Raw genomic sequence first — 23,786 nt, forward strand, 5'->3', positions numbered from 1 at the left:
TCAAGAAGAATATGGATCCATGACCCATAAAGCTGATTTATTAAGAAAAATTTGCCGAGAAAACTTGATTGGTTTTATTGATGGAATGGCTAGAGTAGAAGATGAAAGGATTGCAGTAGAAGTCATAGATCTTACTTCAGTAATGCAGCTGATATATTATTTCACAAAATTTTGCTTGACAAATTAATTCAAATTGGGTTGGCAGGGAGCTGTCTGCACAGATTGAGAGCTGGACGAAGATTCAGAAAGCGAGGTAATGACAAACAGTCATGGATGGAGATACTATGAGCTGCCTGATGTGCTCCTGGAAGGGTGATCTGGCTCTGGCTTCACTGAATCTCTTAATTCCTTATTGAGAAGAAGGGGTCTTTTGAGAAGAAGGTGTAAATACAGAATGGTCAGCCTTAGCTGACGGGGTCACTTACTGGATGGGGAGGGAATTGAGTGGCGTGGAGGAGGAATTGGACAGACTGAGCCTACTTAGGTTGAAGCCTCATGGGTAATGTCAGCAAGCCGAGCTCACAGTGGGGCTGCAGAAGAAGCTGGGGATCTTGGCTGGAGTGGTCAGAGTGTGGACCATGATTATGATGATAATTATGTCTCTGTATCAGGGGAGTCGTGTGTCCAGATGTAAAAGCGCAAATCCAAATGCCTATAATAGGGCCAGGTGGAGAGATGACAGAAAGAATGTTTGACCCATGCAGCAATGAAAATAAATGTAATTTGTCAACCTCAGTGAGTCTCCCAACCATGATGTTGAGTAAAGTTAGCTGGACCCAAAACAAGACATTTGGTAAGAGTTCATGTCTATACAGCTCTCCAAACTATGTGCTTAGAGGTACATACATACACAGTAAAAATAAAGTGAAAAGTAAGAAAATGATTATCCCAAAGGTCAGCATGGGGGTGACCTTGGAGGGAGGTCGAGATTGTGATTGGAAGGACAGATAGGTCTTCTGGGGTGCTATGTTCCACTCCTTGACCTGGGACTTGATTATATAGATGTTGGCTTTCTAATTGCTATTTAAACTGTGGTGCATTTTATGCACTTTCCTGAATATATGACGTATTCTACAATGAGAAAAGGAAAGAGAAAAGAGTTCAGGAACCCTCCAAAGGCAGCAGCCACTGGTTAGTTCCAACTCACGGCCATGTGACAATGGGGTCAGTGGTGTCAGATCAAACTTTTCAAAGAAGTAAGATACATGAATTTTTAAAAAAAATGTGAAATAAACTTGTAACTAATTCCAAAATTATTTAGACATCATGTAAGCCAACAATGTGGACCAGATAAAATAGGTCTAAAGGCAAGACTGAGCCCATGACTGCCAGTTTATGACTTTTGTCTCAAAAGTCAAAGATGGAGGGAAGGAGAACATTTTTACCTGGCTGTATTTAGCAGCTTTGTTTGCACTGATTTTTATCTGAGGAACTTTATGATAATTGCTAAGGCACTGGTGGGTCCTCACTAAGCACTTCCCAAACATGTCAGTCTTTCTGCTTGCAACTATTCTATTTTAGCTGGAATTCAGAGAGTTTAAGAATTTTTCACAGTATTAGACAGCTAGTAAGTGGGAGGGCCAATATTTGAACCTAGGCTGATTTGATGGCACAGCCTGTGCCTTTTACTGATTTTGCAGGGTCTGTGAGTAGGCCGCAAACCTGGTGCCTCTTTTCTAGCCCTCTGCTCTGGCAGACATCATTAATCCATCAGTGCTCTTTCCTGCTATTTGGAGACCCGTCTCCTGTGTGCTTCACCCCAGCACTCCAGGAACCCATTCATAATTGATTGGACTTGGTGACTTAGATGAGATGCATTTACTCTTCTGACATCACAGACTACTTCTCCTGTGATTCAGGGTCAGGATAGACAGTTCCTAAATGGTGCTGTTAGCTCAAGTAATGTCTGTTACAGCCTGGTTCTTCAATAAAGAACTTGTCAACCTGTTGCTCTCTCACGGACCTGGATTATTTTTCCTGCTGTTGACATTGGTCCCATCGCATCTGCTCCAGAACCAGGATGCTGGCTATGGGCTCTCCAGAGACTGACATGTCCTCAATTCAGAGAAATCACCTTGAAAGCTGCTCCTCTCACTGTACTTTGAAAGAAGAGCATTATCAAAGGTGACTAAATGGGGTGTTAAATGATCTTTAGAAAAAGGGAAGGACAATGATGTACGTGACATCAGGAGGTTATTGCGGAAAGTAGAAAGGTGATAATGATACATCCATCTCCTGTATCCTGGTTAGAGACGGACCCAACCACAGGGGCTGCTCCAAGAAACTGCAGACCACTGGGTTCTGGTGGAGCCTGAGGGAACACATGGCCCACCACCCTCATTTCACAAATGAGGGCCAGGGGTGTAATGTGATTCATCCAAGGAGCAAGGATGCTCTTTCCTTCGCCTGGCCACTCTCGCCATGATAAGAACAAAATGGAGGGCAGTCGTTAAGAGAACTAGTCTTGAGTTTACATCCTGACTCTGTTAGGTTCTAGCTGTGTGACTTTGGTTTCTTAACCTGTCGTCTATAAGATGCACATAATAGCAGGACATATTTTATAGAGCTGTAGGGATTATAGGAAGAAATGCAGATGAAAGTATGTATGTCTGATGCCTGGTGTGAAGCAAGGACTCAAAGGATATCAAAGGATATACACATGTATACACATTTATATATTTACATAAAACCCTCACATCTAATATTCTGGCAGGTAATATGCTGTAAGACCTGTATTTCTAAGGGCTTCAATAGTTAAAATTGACTCTTACTTTATGAGGTTGGATTTATATGGCCATTTCAGTTCTGGCATGTGATCGTAGAAGGACAGCACTGTATCTTTTATAAGGAAATATTGTGTAAGTGTTGCTGTGAGAGGCCCCTTGGCCCTGTGCTGGCACCGTTGTCTAAGACATAATGCTTCTTAGTATCAGAATGGCGAATATAAGTGACAGTTTTCCTGCATTGGGTATCTTTTAATAATAGTTGAAAGTTATTTGAAATCAGGTCTTTATAAAGAGAAAAGAAAGCTTCATTTAGAACAAAACAGATATGGGGTGCCTGGGTGGCTCAGTTGGTTAAGTGTCTGACTTCCGTTCGGGTCATGATCTCGCGATTTGTGAGTTTGAGCCCCGTGTCGGGCTCTGTGCTGACAGCTCCGAGCCTGGAGCCTGCTTCCGATTCTGTGTCCTGTCTCTCGGCCCCTCCCATGCTCATGCTCTGTCTCTCTCTGTCTCTCAATAATAAATAATTGTTAAACAAAAATGGAACAAAACAGATACTATTCATAGAAGAAAATGAACTATGTCCTGATGACTATCTGGGGTCTTTCTTGGACAGCCATGGCCATATTGGTCCTAGTGGTGGGAGTGACTGAGCCTAGGCTTGTTAAGGATGGGGCAGTTACGGGGTGCCTGGGTGGCGCAGTCGGTTAAGCGTCCGACTTCAGCCAGGTCACGATCTCGCGGTCCGTGAGTTCGAGCCCCGCGTCAGGCTCTGGGCTGATGGCTCGGAGCCTGGAGCCTGTTTCCGATTCTGTGTCTCCCTCTCTCTCTGCCCCTCCCCCGTTCATGCTCTGTCTCTCTCTGTCCCAAAAATAAATAAAAAACGTTGAAAAAAAAATTTTTTAATGTGTAGAGACAGGAGGACCAGAGGGGCCAGCAGAGTGAGAAGTGAAAAAATGGCTCTTATGGCCCCGGCTGGCGTCCTTCTGAGAGTCCTTTATGGGACACCCACAAATGAGCTGTTCTCTGGAAATGAAGGTGAGCTGTTCTCCCAGGAGCCACCCAAGAGCAATGACGGGCCAGTGATTCCTGTCAGATACTTCACCCTTGCTGTCTAAAAATCAAACATCTCTGGGACTCCTGGCTGGCTCATTCAGTTAAGCATCCGATTTCGGCTCAGGTCACGATCTCATGGTTCGTGGGTTCAATCCCCACATCAGGCTCTGTGCTGACAGCTCGGAGCCTGGAGCCTGCTTCGGATTCTCTGTCCTCCTCTCTCTCTGCCCCTCCCCCGTTCATGCTCTGTCTCTCTCTGTCCCAAAAATAAAAAAAAAAAACTTTGAAAAAAAAAAAAAAAAAAAAAAAAAAGGATGGGGCAGTTAGGTAATTACTTACCTGTTGGGAGGAGCTGAGCATCCCAGGGTGGAGTCAGGATCCAGAGCTGAGCAGGCTATTTGCATGAGGGTCAAGGAGAAAGCAGAAGCCAGATGTGAGGCTTTGGGAAGAGACAGGGATTCCAGGGAAGGTGCAGGTCACAGAGCTTCCCATGGCCCGTGGGGTTGCTATCCAAGTTGTCACTGTTTGGTTGTTGTTGTTGGCCTTTCCCAGGAGGAAAACATGTGTGTTTGGGGGTAGAGGTGGGAAGTCAGGGAGAGAAGGCTGCTGTTAAGGGAACTGAGTCAGTTCAGGCAACAAAGATAGACAGATGAATAGATGGAAATACACATAGTAAATATATGCTATTTAGGCAATAGGTAAGTAAAATAGGTAAGGTGATACAATAAGCAATGATATATAAGTGACAGGTATAGACAACATAATAAGTGATAGATGGATAGATGGATAACAGATAAGTGGTAATAGAGAGTAGCTAAATAGTTAATAGAGTGATGGATGGTGCATTGGTTTTCTCTTGTTGCTGTAACATGTTACCACAAACCTAGTGGCTTAAAACAGCACAGATTTTCATCTCATAGTTCTATAGGTCAGAAATCTGGGCAGCTAGATTGGTTTCTCTGATCTCAGCTTCATGTGTCCAAAGTCAAGGCATCAGCCAGGCCTGTTGTCCTTTTCTGGAGGCTCTGAGATGAATCTCCTTCCAAGCTCATTCAGATTGTTGCTCGAATTCAGTTCCTCCTAGTTATAAGACCAAGGTTCCCAGGGAGCAAGGCAACAAGTAAGGGAGTAAGTCTCTCTTACTCTTGGAATGCCTCCTGCTTCCCACTTCTGTCTCATTTCTTGTACTTCCTCTTCTGCTTTAAAGGCACACCTGATTATGTCAGCCCCACCAGGATGATCCAGAATAACCTCCCTCTTTTAAAGGCAGCTGATTAGAACCGTAATTATATCTTCAAATTCCCTTTATAGCAGTAACTAGGTTTGTGTTTGTTCTATAACTAGGCTGTAGGAATCTTGGGGGACATGTTTATAATTTTGCCTATGACAGTTGGATGGATGCGTGAATGCATGGATAAATAGATAGCTAGATAAGCAGGCTATTGATAGGTAATAAATGGATGGGTAGCTAGCTAGAAAATGGATAGGCAGATATGTGAACAGATGGAAATATGACACTGATAAGTTAGGTAAATACCAGTTCATGTCTGTTATATAATTACCAATGCTTCCATGAATAGAGTTTGGGTAGAGTTCTTATCCAGGAGTGAGCATGATGATGCCATCAAGGTCTGGGTCTGATATTTCCTTTTTCATGATCCTATATTTATGACTTACTTATATGGCCACCACTTACCACATCCTGGTCTTGTGACACTTTATAATTGAAGCTGATATCAGAGTTGGATAGATTTTTTAGTGTTTGTAAGTAATTATCCTATTTTCCGTCTCTGCTTATTTATTCTTTTTTAAAAAATGTTTGTTTACTTATTTTTTGAGACAAACACAGAAAGAGAGCATGAGTTTGGGAGGGGCAGAGAGAGAGGGAGACAGAGAATCCCAAGCAGGTTCCACACTGTCAGCATAGAGCCCAGTGTGGGACTCGAACTCACAAACTGTGAGATCATAACCTGAGCCAAAATCAAGAGTTGGATGCTTAACCGACTGAGCCACCCAGGCGCCCCACTACTTATTTATTCTTGATCCACTCAAAAACATTTACTGAGCAACTACTTTGTGCCAGGCACTGTGAGACATACTAGTGATACAATATATAAGGCAGCTCTCACAAAGCCTATAGTCTAGGGGGAGAAACTGAGAAGTAAACTGGCAATACTGATCTCAGGCAGCATGTCCAACCAGAAGGAGAAATACAAGGTGAAACTCATCAGATGGGCACATAGCCTAGACTTTGGGAGTCTGGGAAACTTTGTAGAAAAAGCAACATCTAATCTGAAACCCCAAGAATGCATAGGGATTAGTCATATAAAGGAAACGGCTGCCTTGAACACCAGAATCTCATCAACTCTAATTCAGTTGCGCTGGTTATTTCTGTTCCTAATTGCTACTGCACAGATCTGTGCATACACTGCACATTTAGAATGTGTTGGTACTTTCAAATGCAAATGTGTTCTACAAAAATGTCCTTTGCTTGTACAACTCAGCAAAAGTTCTCTGTGACTTTGGTGGTGGTGTGGGTTTTGAGGATTTTATTTTTAATTTAATTTAATTTTTTCCTCCAAGTGGGGAAAGGATTCAGTGTTTGTCAGACTAGGGGCTGCCTGGATAATTCTTATGCATTACTAAGAGGGTTTTGGGCTCTGTCTACCATTGCTGTATTCCCCAAGTACAGAGGCTGCTCTTAAAGCTCTATTTGTAGAAAAAAATGCTGAGGCCACAGAGGTTTTTGTTTAGTTCTTCTCTGCTCCTTAAATATGGGGTCACACTGTGGGGGATAGAGCTGAAGGGTCTAGAAAATAAAGAACTGGGGATTCAAGCTCTCATTCCTTCTCTCTCCTGCCCGTCAAACTCTGGTTTCTGATCGTTGCCTACCTGACCACAGCATTCCAGTCAGAACTCCAGTGGTGTCCAGGGAGAAGTGGATCCTGAGAAAGGAACTGAGATCATGGGAAATCATCTTTCCCCCCCAGGTGTTGTGTGACCTGATGGGTGATACAGGTTCTTGGAATTAACAGCGTGTGAGCTTGTATAAACCCCTCGCCTCTCTGCACTTCCATGCCCTAATTCTTAACTCAAGGAAAAGAGTGGAATAAAGGGTGGCATGTCGCCCTGGGTCAGAGCATCACTTTTACAGTATTTGAATCACAGCCTCACCCCTGACTGGCTGTGTAGCCTTAGGCATGTTACATAACTCTTGTGAACCTCAGTTTCCTCATGTATAAAATGGAGGCAATATTATGCTTTCTAGCACTCAGAGGAACAATGCACATCAAGTAATTAGCCTAGTGCTTGCTAAAAGCCTCTTGGTTTTAATTATTGCAAATGTTTTACATGGCTCTGATTCCCTAATACAGCCACTTGCTTCACACACACACACACACACACACACACACACACACACACACATCATGATCTTGATTTATTGACCATGAAGAAATAGTGAGCTGTGGAAAAATGTGAAGCATAAAGCGGTGTTAAGAGAAGTTAATAATAAGCAAACAGAAAAGTGTATTTTAGAGGTTTAATTTTTGATCTTATTAACCCACTCTGGAAATTAAAGGTAGATATGGATGTGACATTATTTAATTTTGACAGTGGATTTTAAAATAGGGAGACGTTTCAAAGGCATACTTTCAAATTGTTTTTGAAACAGAATTTAGACTATCAAAATTCTGCCTGTGTGTGCCTTTGTAAAAAATATATTTATGGATAGATAAGCTTTATTCCAATGTCTGCATAAATATGAGTTGATGTTGAACAATAAAAGGTTTCTACAAAGGGCTAACATTTGTTTATTAAACAACAGAACTTGGTCCTGTCCTTCAGTTTGTCTCTGAATTCAGTTGATTGACACCTCATTATTAGTAATCCACTGTCAGAAATCATTTTCACCACATAAAGAATCTGCAGGCTTTGGGTGGCACTTAACCATTTCTCGCCCGTGTATGTTTTTATATTAGCAATGAAATATTGATAGTTTTAGAGTGGAGACTAGAATATGTCTGTAGAAAATGATTACAGATGTTGGCAGTGATGAAAAAGGTGGCAGTTTTTGAAGAGAGAAAGCTTAGTTTTTTTTTTTTTTTTTTTTTTTTTTTCAATATATGAAATCTATTGTCAAATTGGTTTCCATACAACACCCAGTGCTCATCCCAAAAGGTGCCCTCCTCAATACCCATCACCCACCCTCCCCTCCCTCCCACCCCCCATCAACCCTCAGTTTGTTCTCAGTTTTTAACAGTCTCTTATGCTTTGGCTCTCTCCTGCTCTAACCTCTTTTTTTTTTTTCCTTCCCCTCCCCCATGGGTTTCTGTTATGTTTCTCAGGATCCACATAAGAGTGAAACCATATGGTATCTGTCTTTCTCTGTATGGCTTATTTCACTTAGCATCACACTCTCCAGTTCCATCCACGTTGCTACAAAAGGCCATAAGAGAAAGCTTAGTTTTTAGGAAGGCGGCAACCGAGCATGTGGATACCTGAAGGAGTGTCTCTCAAGAAAGAGATTAAGGATAGGCTAGAAATATGATTGATGGAAGAGTGGAAGCGAAAACAAGTGAGATGGTGGCATTAGCCTTGAAGAGAAATAAGAGGCTTTTCTTCTTTGAAACAAAAGTAGAGAAAGTTAGGATGGTGTAAACGTGCAGAAGGAGGAAATTGGGTATGGATGTCCCATTCCTGGATGAATTGAGGTGAGAATTTGGATGTGATCGGCCAAGGATTAGAAAAAGGCAGTCAAGTTTGCTAGTCATTGGAAACAAACAAAGAAACAAAAATGTGGGAAACTAGAGATGATGCATAGAGTCTTAAATTTATTCTTCTAACTATTATTTATTATTTATGTTATGCTGGGAGCTAGAGATAAAGCCGTGAATAAAACAGAGGGTCCCTGATCTCATGGAGCGTGTTAAAGGAAGCTGGTATGTTTAGCCTGAAGATGCGAAGACCAGAGAGAATGCCAAAGATATATCCATATATTTGAAGAGGTGCCAAGCATGTATTGGGAAGAAGTCCTGCCTGTTCTATGTGTTACCAAAACAGATCTAAGACCAGTAGGTACAATTTATAGGAAGCAAGATCTTGACTCAAAATAAGTGAGAAATGGGTGCCGTTGGAGGGAGGGAGTCGCCTGTCATTCTGAAGATATTCAAACAGAGAACAGGTAGCCATTGGCCATGATTAATAGAGGTAGTTTGAGTGTTAGAAGGCAAGTTGCAGTTGATGAGCTTTTAAGACACCTTACAACTCTGTGAGTCTGTGAATCACTGGGTGTCATCGCACGATGTCACTTTCAGAAATTATTGCATAGATTGTCATCCTGCTTGAACTGTTGTCACTGTGCATTTACTTTATTTTAAGGGATGGGAGGAACCCGGTAGAAGGTACAAGTCTATTTCCTTTAAAGTAACTACTCTTCTATTTTCTTGTGATTAAGACATTTATTTAAAACCAGGCTTGCTAGTAAAAAGGCATATAATCACTGGTTCTCTTCAGCCCCTGTCATGACAGATTAGCATTAATAATTTAGAGAACAGCAGCATTAAAAGTAATTACAAACTGTCAGAAAGATACAAGAAATATGACATAGTTCATAGCTTCTTTTCAGACCTCAAATATTATTTGAGGGGAAAAATAATTACATTTTCCTGTTCATTTCCTAATACAAATAACTTAGGAAATCTCATAATTCTTGAAATTTGCAATTAATTCATTGAAAAACTAATGTCAGTTTGAAAAAAAGGCCTCTTTGGTCACAAATTTCCACTGTGGAATGATTCCTTAGGGCATATTCCCAATTTCCTTGTCAAGGCTCATTTTAAATGCATTAACATAGCAACATGAATAAATCAACTAGCATTTAAAAATATAAATCGTCTAAACTTCCTTTAATTGTGCACGCATTTAGCTTTTTCTTCTTTGTCTATCTAAATACTACAATCTCTTGATTTAGATGCAACTCCATACAAATCTAAGATATCAGAATCTAGTAAAATTCTTCCCTGTGAACTTTTGTCCAACCCAAGCCTTTTTTGTTCTATCTGTCCTATCCAGTGCCACATCTCATATGAAAAATGAGAAGGGTGTTAGTATTAATTTCTTAATAAAATCTGTAAGTCCTATTCCACGCCTCTTCTTTCTACAATCCTTTCTTCTTCATTGCATGTACATTTACCCTGAGAAGAAAAAAGACAGAGTGGACACTGTCACTCTGTGCTTCATTATTATTCTAGACATAGAAGGGAATTTGAGTACCATTCACTTAGAACCTAGACGCTAAGACACATATCTTGTGGTAGTCATGTTACTTTATGTTTTGTTGTTTTGTAAAAACAGAAAATTCTTAGTAAAAATAGTTGTTCGGATATCAGTGGAACAGTTTGACCTCAGGAACAGAGTGCATGTGGCCAACAGATCCAAACATATTGCAAGGAGTTGTTGCATTGATGTCCATGATCTTTTTACCCTTAGAGTACCTGGCATATTGCCAGGAGACAACAAATGTCAGGAGACGGCCAAGGATGTCACATGGAAAATGAGGGAGGGAGAAAAGAAAGAATACTACTGCGTTCTTAATATTTGTTGGCTCAAAAAGTCACCATATTATAGGACATATTCTTTAAAAAAAATTTTTTTAATGTTTATTTATTTTTGAGAGAGAGAGAGAGAGAGCATGAACAGGAGAGGGGCAGAGAGAGAGGGAGACACAGAATCAGAAGCAGGCTCCAGGCTCTGGGCTGTCAGCACAGAGCCCAATGCAAGGCTCGAACCCACAGACCTTGAGATCATGACCTGAGCTGAAGTCAGACGCTCAACCGGCTGAGCCACCCAGCCGCCCCAGGACATATTCTTTAGGTAGAAGGTCATATGGGTTAGTTCACATGCTATCTTGTGAAATACTGGTTTAGATTAGTTTTATTTGTATCAAATTATTAGAAGCTTAATTGGGTTAATATTCTTTTGAAAAAGAGAGCTAATTTGACTCCTCAGTATGTACCATAACCTGCACATATGCTCTTACTCTTTCCTGTTCCCTTTGTCTCTTCCATGATAACCTGTACTCTTTGGGAAAGTTACTTTTCATATAATGGTTTATAATGATGTGGATGCATTAGATTATTTGGGGATAAGACTTTATACTACAGCCTTTTTATAAAAAGTCCTGTGTTGACAGAGATGCATATGCACATATATTTTTTTAATTTACATCCAAATTAGTTAGCATATAGTGCAACAAAGATTTCGGGAGTAGATTCCTTAATGCCCCTTACCCATTTAGCCCATCCCCCCTCCCACAACCCCTCCAGCAACCCTCTGTTCTCCATATTTAAGAGCCTCTTATGTTTTGTCCCCCTCCCTGTTTTTATATTATTTTTGCTTCTCTTCCCTTCTGTTCATCAGTTTTGTATCCTAAAGTCCTTATATGAGTGAAGTCGTATGATATTTGTCTTTCTCTGACTGACTGATTTCGCTTAGCATAACACCCTCCAGTTCCATCCATGTAGTTGCAAATGGCAAGATTTCATTCTTTTTGATTGCTGAGTAATACTCCATTGTATAGATGCATATATTTTGAGATAAAAATATGTTACCCTCTTTAAAAATTTTTTTTATTGTTTTATTTATTTTTGAGACAGAGAGAGACAGAGCACGAGCAGGGGAGGGGCAGAGAGAGAGGGAGACACAGAATGCAAAGCAGGCTCCAGGTTCTGAGCTGTCCCAGAGCCCAACACGGGGCTCGAACCCACAAACTGTGAGATCATGACCTGAGCTGAAGTTGGACGCTTAACCAACTGAGCCACCCAGGCACCCCATGTTACCCTCTTTAACAACTGATATAACACAGCTCCCTATGAGGAAAGACTTTAAGAATACTCTTTAATGTTTGCTTATGATACAGGTCATTCATACTCACCATAGAACAGTTAGGATAAAGAAAACCAGATGATCACAAAGAAGAAAATGAAAATTCACTACCAGTGGTAATAACTATTATCAAGTTGTGTTTGGCCTTCTAAAATTTTTTCATGCACTTACATCTTTTAAAACAATGAATCATATTGTACAGCCTCTTTGGGACCAGCTTTGTTCTTTCAACACTATATAATGGATGTCTTCCCTTATTGACAAACACGCAGCTTTATCTCTGTTTCTTATGACTACTTAATTTAAGCCATTGTTCTTTAAGCATGCCCTATCATTGAAAATTCAGATAATTTCTACTCTGTTGCCATTAAAGAATTCTGCGGTGGACATCCTTATAGTTCTCCCCATTCCCGCCTCTGCATTCATTTAAGACACTCTCAGACATCCAGGTCTGTCAGGGAGTGACTGCCATCCCAGACAGAAATAGAGTCAAATCCAATTCTTAGTGCTGTGTGGGCAGGGTCTGACCAAAGGAAAAAGTGAACCTGAAGGATGAAGCTGTGGGCCAAGGAGAGTCTTCATCATATTTTACTCTTTCTGCTGAACATCTTCTCCTTCTGTTAATTCTGTATTAATAATGGTGGCCATCTACATAATCCTTTCCCTAAGAAAGTCATGGATTTCCTCAGCCATAGTTATTGGAGTGGACGTTACATTTACCCTGAAGGGCAGTTGACCTTGTTAAAAAACAAAACTATCTATCTATCTATCTATCTATCTATCTATCTATCTATCTATCTATCTATCATCCAATTATCTATCACCTATTTTATCAATCTATCTGTATGTCTGTCTAGCTGAAATTTGTAAATAAAGCCAAAAGAACCCACCATGTCCTTTCTTCTTTTTCTTGGTGCAGAATTTTATTTTTCTCAGCTTTATTGAGATATAATTGACATATAAAATTATAAGATGTTTATTTATTTTACATGTTTATTTTTATTTTTGAGACTGAGAGAGACAGAGCGTGAGTAGGGGAGGGGCAGAGAGAGAGGGAGTTAGAATCTGAAGCAGGCTCCAGGCTCTCAGCTGTCAGCACAGAGCCTGATGTGGGGCTCAAACTCAGGAACCGCGAGATCATGATCTGAGCCGAGGTCTGACGCTTAACCGACTGAGCCACCCAGGCGCCCTCATACTGTAAGATATTTAAATCACTGTGATGATTTGACATTTGCATATCCTTTCAATGTCATGCTAGAATACTCAGTAGCAAGCCCACCTAAAGTTTATTTGACTATTTAAGGCAGGGGTCGGCAAACTTTTTCTATAGAAAACCAGGTGACAAATATTTTAGGCTCTGAAAGCCATATGGTCTTTGTCACAATTAATCAATTTTGCTGTTGTATTGGAAGCAGCCACAGACAGTACATAAACAAATGTGACTATATTTCAATAAAACTTTATTTACAAAAACATGAGACAGACCAGAATGGCCCATATGCCTTAGTTTGATGTGTCCCTGCTCCTGGGGAATGTAATTTTGTTTGACTTACTATTTACTAATAACTGACAAGGTACAAACTGTTTTTGTCTGGTAGAGATGCAAACGATTTATGTGCAATAGAAAGAAATAACCCCAGTGGTTATGCTTTTATTGCCTTGTAGGACATAGCTAGTTTAGAATCTGATTTAGCAAACTTCACCCAGCAGTCCCCCTCCTCTGTGTATCGATTTCTGTATCCAGCTTTGTCATCCTGCTGGTTCTCTCACTCATAAGTTAAGTAAAACTTTGGCATATGCCCATTATTTATATGGGAATCATGTTATTAACTTCTTGAAAATTGTACTTCGACAGCCTGACAGCCCTTAAGAAAAAGAACTTTGTAAGCAGCACGACCTTCAAAGGTCAGCTCAACCTTGCATCTGCTGTTTTCTGCCAACAGATCTGTCTGGCTTTCTGTTTGTCTCTCCCTTGCTGTGACCAGATTACTTACTGTCCCTGTGGCCTCACCTTTTGTCCCTAAGAAGCTCCACTTTTTGAGGACAGGTCATCCTCATCGACAGAGGGATAGTCTTGTTTCTAAACATTTGTGACAGTTCTGCTAAGTACATGCTGTGGCTGGTGGGATAGTTCCATTAGCAACTCGCTTAGGAAGAGTAACACATTTAGCTAGATTATTAAAAAAAAAGTCTTCACACTTTTTCCTGTTCCAATTTCATCCTGAAAACAGAACCAAGTCTGTTAATACCCTTAGGGTTTGGCAGAGAGCCTTGTATTCAAGGGTCACACTGCAGCATACTGCCTTAGGGGTTCACTGTCCCCTCCAGTGACCAAGCATCAATGCTCAACATCCCCTTCTTGCCCAGAGCTTTGCCATGTTTTTTTTTTTCCTTTTTAATAAGCTGTTCTGTGGTTACTGAATACAGGATGTGATTCTCCACTCTTTCCCTGCAGCATCTCATTTGATTTCCCCCTGCCACGGCCGTCCCAGCTACCCTGTGAGGCTACCACTGTTTGTATTACCACTACCTTGCACCTGCTGCTGTCTACCACTGTTTATAAGAGAGAGATCTGAGAATTCAAAAAAGGCTAGTAACTTGCTCAAGGTCACATGGCCAGTAAATGGTAGAGCTAGGGTTTTGATCTAGTTCTGTCTACCCCCAAAACTCAAGCCCTTCGTCTATATTGTATGGTCTCCCCAACTTCCCTCTCCTAGATCAGCTGCCTGGGCATGTCCTCAGATCAGACCTAGTTTCATTCTTGGGCCTTTATGATGATGACAGATAAGATTATGCTAATACTAAAATTTATTTCTTCTTTTTCTTTTTTAAAAATCAATACTTTAGTTGTTTTTTTTTTTTTATACTTTTAGGTTCACGGCAAAATCAAAGGAAAATTACAGAGGTTTTTCATATACTCCCTGCCCCAAACATGCATAGCATTTCCTATTATCAATATCACCCACCAGATTGGACTGATTACAATTGATGAACCTACAGTGATCCATCATAATCACCCAAAGTCCATAGTTACATCATAGTTCACTCTCAGTGTTGTACATTCTGTGGGTCTGGACAAATGTATAATGACATGTATCTATCATTATGATATCATTCAAGAGTAGTTTTACTGCCCTCATCATCCCTCCCTCTCCTCTAATCTCTGGAAACTACTGATTTTTTTACTGTCTCCACAATTTTATCTTTTTCATAATGTGATATAGTTGGAATCATAAGCATGTAGCCTTATCAGATTGGCTTCTTTCACTTAGTAATATGTATTTAAGGTTCTTCTCTGTCTTCTTATGGCTTAATAATGCATTTCTTTCTTTTATTTTTATGTTTTGTTTATGGAAGTAATGTCTGCACCCCATGTGGGGCTTGGACCCACGACTCTGAGATCAAGAGTGCACACTCTTCCAAATGAGCCAGACAGATGGCCCTGAATTTCTTTTTAGTGATGAATAATATTCCATTGTTTGGATGTACCACAGTTTATTTATCCATTCACCTACTAGAGGACATTTTGCTTGCTTCCAAATTTTGGGAAATAGGAAGATAGCTACTGCAAATATCCATGTGCAGGTTTTTGTGTGGACATAAGTTTTCAACTTCTTTGGGTAAATACCAAGGACTACACTGGCTGGATTGCACGGTAAGAGTGTGTTTAGTTTTGTAAGAATCCACCAGACTGTCTTCTGAAGTGGCTGTGCCATGTTACGTTCCCACCAGCAGTGAATGAGAATTCCTGTTGCTTCACATCTTGCTAGCATTTGGTGTTGTCAGTGTTCTGGATTTGAGCCATCTTAATAGGTCTGTAGGGATATCTCATTGTTGTTTTAACTTGTGTTTCCCTGATGGCATATCACATGGAGCATCTTTTCATGTAATTATTAGCATCTACATATCTTCTTTGGAGTGGTGTCTGTTAAGGTCCTTTGTCCATTTTTAGATTGGGTTGTTTGTTTTTTTACTGTGTAATTTTCAGAGTTCTTTGTATACTTTGGATGAGTCATTTACCAGATAGGTGTTTTTCTTTTTATTTATTTATATTTTTAAAATGTTTATTTATTTATTTATTTTGAGAAGTGAGGGGCAGAGGGAGAGGGAGAGAGAGAATCCCAAGCAGCTCCATGCTGCCAGTGCAGAGTTCGATGAAGGGCTCCATCCCATGAAACAGTTGGACACTTAACTGACTGAGCCACCCAGATGGCCCCAGATGTGTGTTTTTAAAATATGTTTTTTCCCCAGTCTGTATCTTATCTTCTTATTCCCTTGACACTGGTTTTTGGTTTTGTTTTTTTACAGAGCAGAACTTTTTAATTTTAGTGAAGTCCACCTTATTATTTATTTTATGGATTGAGCATTTGATGTTATACATAAAAAGTCATCACTATACCTAAAGTCCTCTATATTTTCTCCTATGTTATCTTCTAGGAGTTTATTTTTCCCAATTAACATTTAGGTCTGTGGTCCATTTTGGGTTAATGTTTGTGAAGGGTATAAGGTCTGTCTCTAGATTCATTTTTCTACCTGTGGATGCTCAGTTGTTCCAGCATGATTTGTTGAAGAGACTATCTTTTTTCCATTGAATTGCTTTTGCTCCTTGGCTCCTGTATTCTGTTCCACTGATCTATTTGTCTGTTCTTTTACCAGTGCCACACTGTCTTGATGACTGTAGCTTTAAAATAAGTCTTGAAGCCAGATAGTGTCAGTCCTGCAACATGTTCTTCTACAATATCATGTTGGCTATTCTGAGTCTCTTGCCTCTGCATATAAACATCTGCAAAATTACCTGCTAAGAATTCAATTTGGATTGCACTGAATATGGATCAAGTTGGGAGGAACGGTCATCTTGCCAATTTTGATGCTTCCTATCCATGAATATGGGATATCTCCTTATTTATTTAGTTCTTTTTTGACTTCTTTCATCAGGGGTTTGTAGTTTTCCTCATATAGACCTTATACATATTTCATTCAATTTATACCTAAGTATTTCATTTCTGGGTGCTAATGTAAATGATACTGTTTTTAGTTTCAGATTCTACTTGTTCATTGTTAGTGTATAGGAAAGGAGTTGACATTTGTATATTAACCTTGTGTCACACAACCTCACTGTAATCACTGATTAGTTTTAACTTTTCTTGTGAATTATTTTGGATTTCCTATAAAGGTGATCATGTCATCTGAGAACAAAGACAGTTTTATTTCTTCCTTCTCAATCCATATACTTTTAATTTCTTTTTCTTGTCCTATTGGACTAGGTAGAACCTCCAGAATAATGTTGAAAAGGAATGTTGAAAGAGGACATACTTGCTTTGTAACTGATCTTAGTGGCAAAGCTTTGAGTTTCTCACCATTGGATATGACATTAGTTATATTTTTATAACTATCCTTTATCAAGTTGAGGAAGTTCCCCTCTTTCTAGTGTGCAGAGAGTTTTTATCATGAAAGAGTATCAAATTTAGTTAAATGCTTTTTTCTGTGTATTGATATGATGATGTGATTTTTCTTTTTTAGTCTCTTGGTGTAATGGATTACATTAATTGACTTCCAAATGTTGAATCAGCCTTGCATACCTGAGATAAATACCACTTGGTCATGATGCATTATCCTTTTTATACATTGTTGGATTTGATTTACTCACATTTTGTTGAGGATTTTTGCATCTGTGTTTATGAGACATAATGGTCTGTTTATTTTTTCTTATAATATATTCCTTTGCCTGGTTTTAGTATCAGGGTAAAGCTGGCCTCATAGAATGTGTTAGGAGATAATCCTTCTGCATATATATTCTGAAAGAGATTATAGACACTTTGTATAATTTCTTCTTTAGATTTTGTTAGAAGTCACTAGTAAACCCATTTGGGCTTGATGCTTTCTTTTCATTTTGCTTTAATTTTTGTGTATGGAGCTAGGTAGGGGTTGAGGGTGTGTGTGTGTGTGTGTGTGTGTGTGTGTGTACAATGTGTGTGTATATATATGTAAATGTGTATGTATATACAAATACATGTATATTTGTATGATTTTTCTAGCATCAGTTTGTTGAAAAGACTATTCTTTCTCAACAAACAAACAAACAAACAAACACAAAGACTATTATCCCTTAAATCACCTTTGGATCTTTGTAAAAACTCAATTGTCCATACATGTGTATTTCTGGGCTCTCTATTCTTTTACATTTGTCTTTTTGTCTACCTGTTCACTAGTACCATACTGTCTTGATTGTTTTCTACAAGTAGTCTCACAGTTGTAGTGTGAATCTTCCCAAGTTTTTCTTCCCATTCAGTTATTTTGGTTATTCTGAGTCTTCTGCATTTCTAAATAAATTTTAGAACCAGATGGTGAATTTCTAAAAAAAAATATCTGCTGGGATTTTTATTAAGAATGGTTTGAATCTACATATCCATTTGAGAAGAAGATTTTACATATTAACAATGTTGAGTCTTTTGATACATAAGCATGGTATCTCTCCATTTACGTAGGCTTTTAATATTTCTGAACAATGTTTTGTAGTTTTCAGCATACATGTCCTGCACCTTTTGGTCAGTTTATCTCTATGTATTTCATAATTTTGATGGTATTGTAAATAGTATTGTTGTTTAATTTTAAATTCTGATTATTTGTTACTAGTATGTAATACAGTTTTTAAATATATTGATCTTATATCCTTAATCATTCCCAAACTCTTGGATTAGTTTCAGAAATTTTTTTGTACGTCATATGAGAATTTTTCTTTTTACATAGTTGATCGTGTCCCTGGTGAATATGGGTAGCATTACTTCAGTCTCAATGTTTTTATTTATTATTATTATTTTTTTTTGGCCTTATTTCACTGGCTGTAACCCCAGGACAATGTTTAATAGAAATGGTGAGATTGTATATTCTTGCTTATTCCTGATTTTAGAGGTAAAATATTTAGCTCTTCACCATTAAGAATTATGTTAGCTACATTATTTTTGTAGATATCCTTATCTGATTGAGGAGTTCTGTTCTTAGTTTGTTGAGATTTTTTTAAAAATCAGAATTAAATGGTGGATTTTGTGGAACACTTTTTGTGAATCAATTGAAATTATTAAATGGCTAAGTTTTAAATTTTTCTATCATTAATTAGTTTAATTTTCAAATGTTAAATCCAACTTCTATTCCTGGGATAATCTCACTTGGTCATGATGTATTATTTTTTTATACATTGTTGGATTCAATGTGCTCATATGTTGTTACTATTTTTTTCATCTATACTCATGAGAGACACTGGCCTGTGGTTTTCTTTTTTTTTATCCTTTTTCTTTTGCAATGCTTCTCTTTCTCTTTTGAAGCAGAGTAAAGGGCCTCATAGAATTAGTTCAGAAGTATTCCCTTCTCTTCAATTCTCTGGAAAAGTTTGCCTAGAATTGGGATTGTTATTCCCTTAAATGTTTGGTAGCAGTTCCTTTGCAACCACCTGAAACTGGAGTTTTCTTTGTGGGAGTTTTTAACAACTAATCTGTTTGCTGTTTTGCTATTTAGGTAATCTAGCTCTTCTTGAGTAAACTTGGAAAGTTTGTGCCTTTTGAGTCATTGGTCCATTTCGTCTAAGTTGTCAAATCTATTGGCATAAATTGTTTACAGTATTTTCTTATTATCCTTTGGCTATATATAGAATCTTTAGTGATGTCACCTGTTTTATTTCTAATATTGGAAATTTGTGTCTCTTTTTTTCCTGATGGCTAGATTTTTTTTTTTTTTTTCAATGTTATTGAGCTTCTCAAGGAACCAAGTTTTGGTCTTATTGTTTTTCTGTGTTGTTTTCTAATTCACTGATTTCCATGCTGATGTTTATTTCCTTCCTTTTGCTTACTTTGGGTCTTATTTGCTCCTCTTTTTCTAGTTTTTGTGGTGGAAGTTGAAGTTGTTGATTTGAGACCTTTCTGTTTTTCTCATATAAGCATTTTAGTGTTATAAATTTTCCTATAAGTACTGCTGTAGCTACATTTAGCAAATTTTGAATAAATTGTGTTTTCATTTTCATTGAATTGAAAATACTCTTGGTTTCTTCTTGACTCATTATTTAGATTTTTTTTTTTTTTAAGTTTTTTTATTTTGAGGTGGGGAGGGGCAGAAAGGGAGAGAGAAAATCCCAAGCAACGTGGGGCTAAAACCCATGAACTGTGAGATCATGACCAGAGCTGAAATCAAGAGATGGACCCTTAACTGACAGACCCACCCTGGCGCCCTGACTCTTGGGTTATTTAGCAGTGTGTTACTTAGTTTCCAAATATCTAGAAGATTTTCGACATCTCTTTCCGTTCTTAATTTGTAATATAATCCCACTGTGGGCAGAGAACACACATTATATGACTTGAATCCTTGTAAATTTGTTGAGACTTATTTTTTGGCCTTTAATATGAGCTGTTTTGATATATATTACATGTACATCTGAAAAGAATGTTTACTGTTGATAAGTGTTAAAGTAATGTCACTTAGATTAAGTTGGTTGAGTGTTGTCTAAGCTTTTTTTCTTTTTTCTTTTTACTGATTTTCTGTGGTTTATTGATAATTAAAAGAGGAGTATTGAAATCTTTGACAAAAATGACACTTTATATATTTCTCATGGAAGTTTCTATCACTTCTGGATTTACTTGGTTTAGGTATGTGAATATTTAGAATTGTTATATATTCCTGATGAATTGACTTCTATCATCTGAAGTGGCTATATTTAATTTTGGTGAAGTTTTTTTTAAACTTTGTCTGATATTAATATAGCCTCCTCATTTTTAAAAAAGATTTTATTTTTAAGTAATCTCTACACCCAACATGGGGCTTAGATTCAAAACCTTGAGATCAAGAGTCACATGCTTTTCTGACTGAGAGCCAGGTGCCCCTAGCCTCTTCCCTTTTAATCTCAAATAGTATTAGCATGATATATATCTTTTCATCAATTTACCTTTAATTTTTATATTTAATATGAGTTTCTTATAGGCAGCATGTAATTGGGTATTACTTTTTTTGTATCCAACTTGACAATTTGATTTTTAATTGAGGGATTTAGGTTATTTACATTTAATTTGAGTATTGTGCTTGGGCTTACATACATATATTTGGGCTACATCCTTTTCTTTGTTTTCTGTTGTCTCCTTTTAAATCCTTTTTTACTATTTTTCCACTTTGTTTTTGGATTAATTTTCCTGATTCCATTTTTTGTCCTTTGTTGGTTTATTAGCTATAACTTTTCATTGTGTTATTTTAGTGGTTGCTTCAGGGTTTAAAACTTTACATATGTGTGCCTATATATGTATGTATGTGTATGTGTGTGAATACTTTAAGCAGTTGTTTTAATAAATATTTAAGTGATAAAATTAAGTGGTGAGAAAAAAATTATTGTATTTATACAGGCAGTTAAAATTTCTGAATCCAGGTTTATATCTGGAATAATTTTTTTCTTCATAAATGACCTTTTAATAATTTTTGAGTTACAAGTCTGCCGTTATAAATTCTTTCACGTGTGGTGTGTCTGAAAAAGTATTTGGCTTAAATTTTTTTTTTTTATTTGATTGTGGTTGTCACACAATGTTACATTAGTTTCAGATGTACAACATAGTGATTCAACAGGTTTATACATGATGCTATGCTCACCACAAGTGTAGCCACCATCTGTTACCATACAATGCTATTATCATATCATTGACGATATTTCTTATGCTGTGCCTTTTATATCTGTGACTGATTCATTCCATAGCTGGAAGCCTGTATCTCCCTCTCCTCTTTACTCATTTTGCCCATCCTCGTAACCCCCTTCCCTCTGGCAGTTATCAGTTTGTTCTCTGTATTTACAGATGTGATTCTGATTTTTATTTGTCTATTCATTTTTTTTTCCTTAGATTCCTTATATAGGTGACCTAATATAGTATTTGTCTTTCCCACACTGATTTGTTTCACTTAGTGTAATACCCTCTAGGCCCATCCATGTTTTCTCAAATGTCATGAGCCCATCCATTTTTTTTAAGTTTATTTATTTATTTTGAGAAAGAGAGAGCACAAGTGGGGGGAGGGGCAGAGACAGGGTGAATCAGAATCCCAAGCACGCTCCCCACCATCAATGCTGAGCCCCACACAGGGCTCAAACACACTAACTGTGAGATCATGACCTGAGCCAATATCAAGAGTCAGATGCTTAACCGACTGAGCCACCCATGTGCCTCCCATGGTATTCCATCTTGGCCAGAAACCGAAATCAAACCAAGATACTATTCAGTTAAAGGAAGCTATACTAACAAATATATCTGGTAGTAGGCATAAACTAGACTGTCTCAGACAAACTGGGATGTGTGGTTACTCTGTATGTATAAAGTACCTAACCTGAATTAATTCAATTAGTTTAAACAGTAACTCTTTGGAATAGGTGATAGCAGTTAGCTTCATCCACCCATGAGATAACGTGAGGTGGGTAGATGTTAACTCAGATTCCACAGGCAAGTTGTAAGTGGTGTAGCAGGGATTTGAACCCAAGAACACTGCTCCTGAGCCCAGGCTGATTGGCCCTTGTCACCATCACTACTGTCAACACACCTTGGGAAGGTTAGAATTAGATGATGTTACCTACAAGACCCAGTTTCCAGTAGACCCTGCATCAGCGCTGGGCCCTGGGAGCCTTCTGAGGTCCAGATCTTTTTTTGTTTCCTTCTTTATTGATTTCATGGAAGCTCTGAGCTGTGTTCCCCTCTCACTTCTTCCATCCAGTGTGGTTTGCTTCTTTCTCCTGCCAGTTAACCTGAGGACTGGGACTCAGCTTAGTGTCTCCATGCTCCTCTGACCTCAAAACTGGCATCCCCTGCTGAATCCTGATCAAACCACGGCAGGATGTGCTGTGCTTATTGAGTTTTGTATCTGTCCTTGGGGTGCTGGTTCCCTTGAACCTATTGGCTACCTGGCCAACCAGCTCTGCCTCACTCACCCTCTCTATCAATCTCTCTGTTGTCCTCCTGTCCCCTCATGCATCATACATATTATGACACCAATTATATCTCATAGACAGACTACTATAGTCGTCCCCTGAGAGATAAGGCCACCTTAGCATTGAACACACTCATGAGACTAAACTCCCCATTTGCATTCAGTCCTGTCTCTTCCATCAGTCCACCAGCTGGGGGGAAAAAGCCACACCAAGCAGGCCGATTTAAAGCAGCACACTGATTATACAAGCTTAAGCACTTTTCCTCCAAGTTTCCCCTACCCTCCTTCCCATCATTCAGCTCTCCTCCTCTCTCCCTGCCCATCACTGTCTCTGGAGGCCACCCACAGTGGTCTCTTCTTTGTTTCCCTATCTCTAGTCAGCCAAGGATATGCCTTTGTTCCCTTATCTTGCCTTGTTCAGGAATGTTATCTGTGTGGAGGCCTAATTTGTTTCATCACCTCCTTCACCTCCCCAAGACCTTCACTCCACTGCTTTCTTACAAAGGTCAACTCTAGTCCCCTCTCTCAGGAATTTGCTCCTTATCTATGTAGCAAGGATGCATTTTATTCCCCAACACCATGGGGCAAGACATGGCACATTCCCGTAGTTGTGTAAATCAAGTTTAATCTGCAGTAGCGGAAAATTCAATCTTTGTCCTTACCTGAGATTCTTCTACTTCCTACCTCATACAGTCCAGCAGAGGCTCAGGAAGTCTTTGCAGGGCAGCATTTCCCAGGAAGGGTCCACTTGCCTTGGCCTACACTGGTCACCACTTACAGGCTCATTTTTCCAGCCTTGAAGTTCACTTGAAGGGAAAACCCTGAGGTTTCCATGCCAAGCTTGGACATGGCTCTGCGGTTCTTGGGACTAAAGTTTCCACTGTTCAGTCACGACCCCAGCCACCAACAGCCACCAGGCGTGGACCAGCTCATGTGGGAACTGCAAAGGCCTTTGTGCTTGTTGTCTTGCTGAATAAATATTTACCTGTCTTCAAATCAAGTTTCCTGAAAAAGCCCAAGCATCTAACTTTCCCTTCTGTCTGTATAGTATAACCTACTGTAACATTTCTCAGAGAGGCAAGGCTTTTGGAAAAAAATAGCTAGGAAGGACATTTTCTTCTCTGCCTGGCAGACCTGCTGTTTTTTTGGTTTTTTTTTTTAAGTTCTGGCCCACTAAACACAACCAAGGCA

General features: G+C 38.9%; 1 long non-coding RNA gene across 1 annotated transcript; it reads right to left on the minus strand.

The window, feature by feature from the left end:
• On the minus strand, window positions 1-23,566 carry LOC131499354 (uncharacterized). The gene is made up of 4 exons (XR_009255820.1): window positions 23,258-23,566; window positions 4,119-4,173; window positions 1,964-2,099; window positions 1-652 (listed from the first exon to the last, which is right to left on the minus strand). It is a non-coding gene; the product is annotated as an uncharacterized LOC131499354 (long non-coding RNA).
• Window positions 23,567-23,786: the final 220 nt, after the last annotated feature.

This window comes from Neofelis nebulosa, chromosome 17 (assembly GCF_028018385.1).
Source record: "Neofelis nebulosa isolate mNeoNeb1 chromosome 17, mNeoNeb1.pri, whole genome shotgun sequence".
In the NCBI taxonomy this organism is placed as follows: domain Eukaryota; kingdom Metazoa; phylum Chordata; class Mammalia; order Carnivora; family Felidae; genus Neofelis; species Neofelis nebulosa.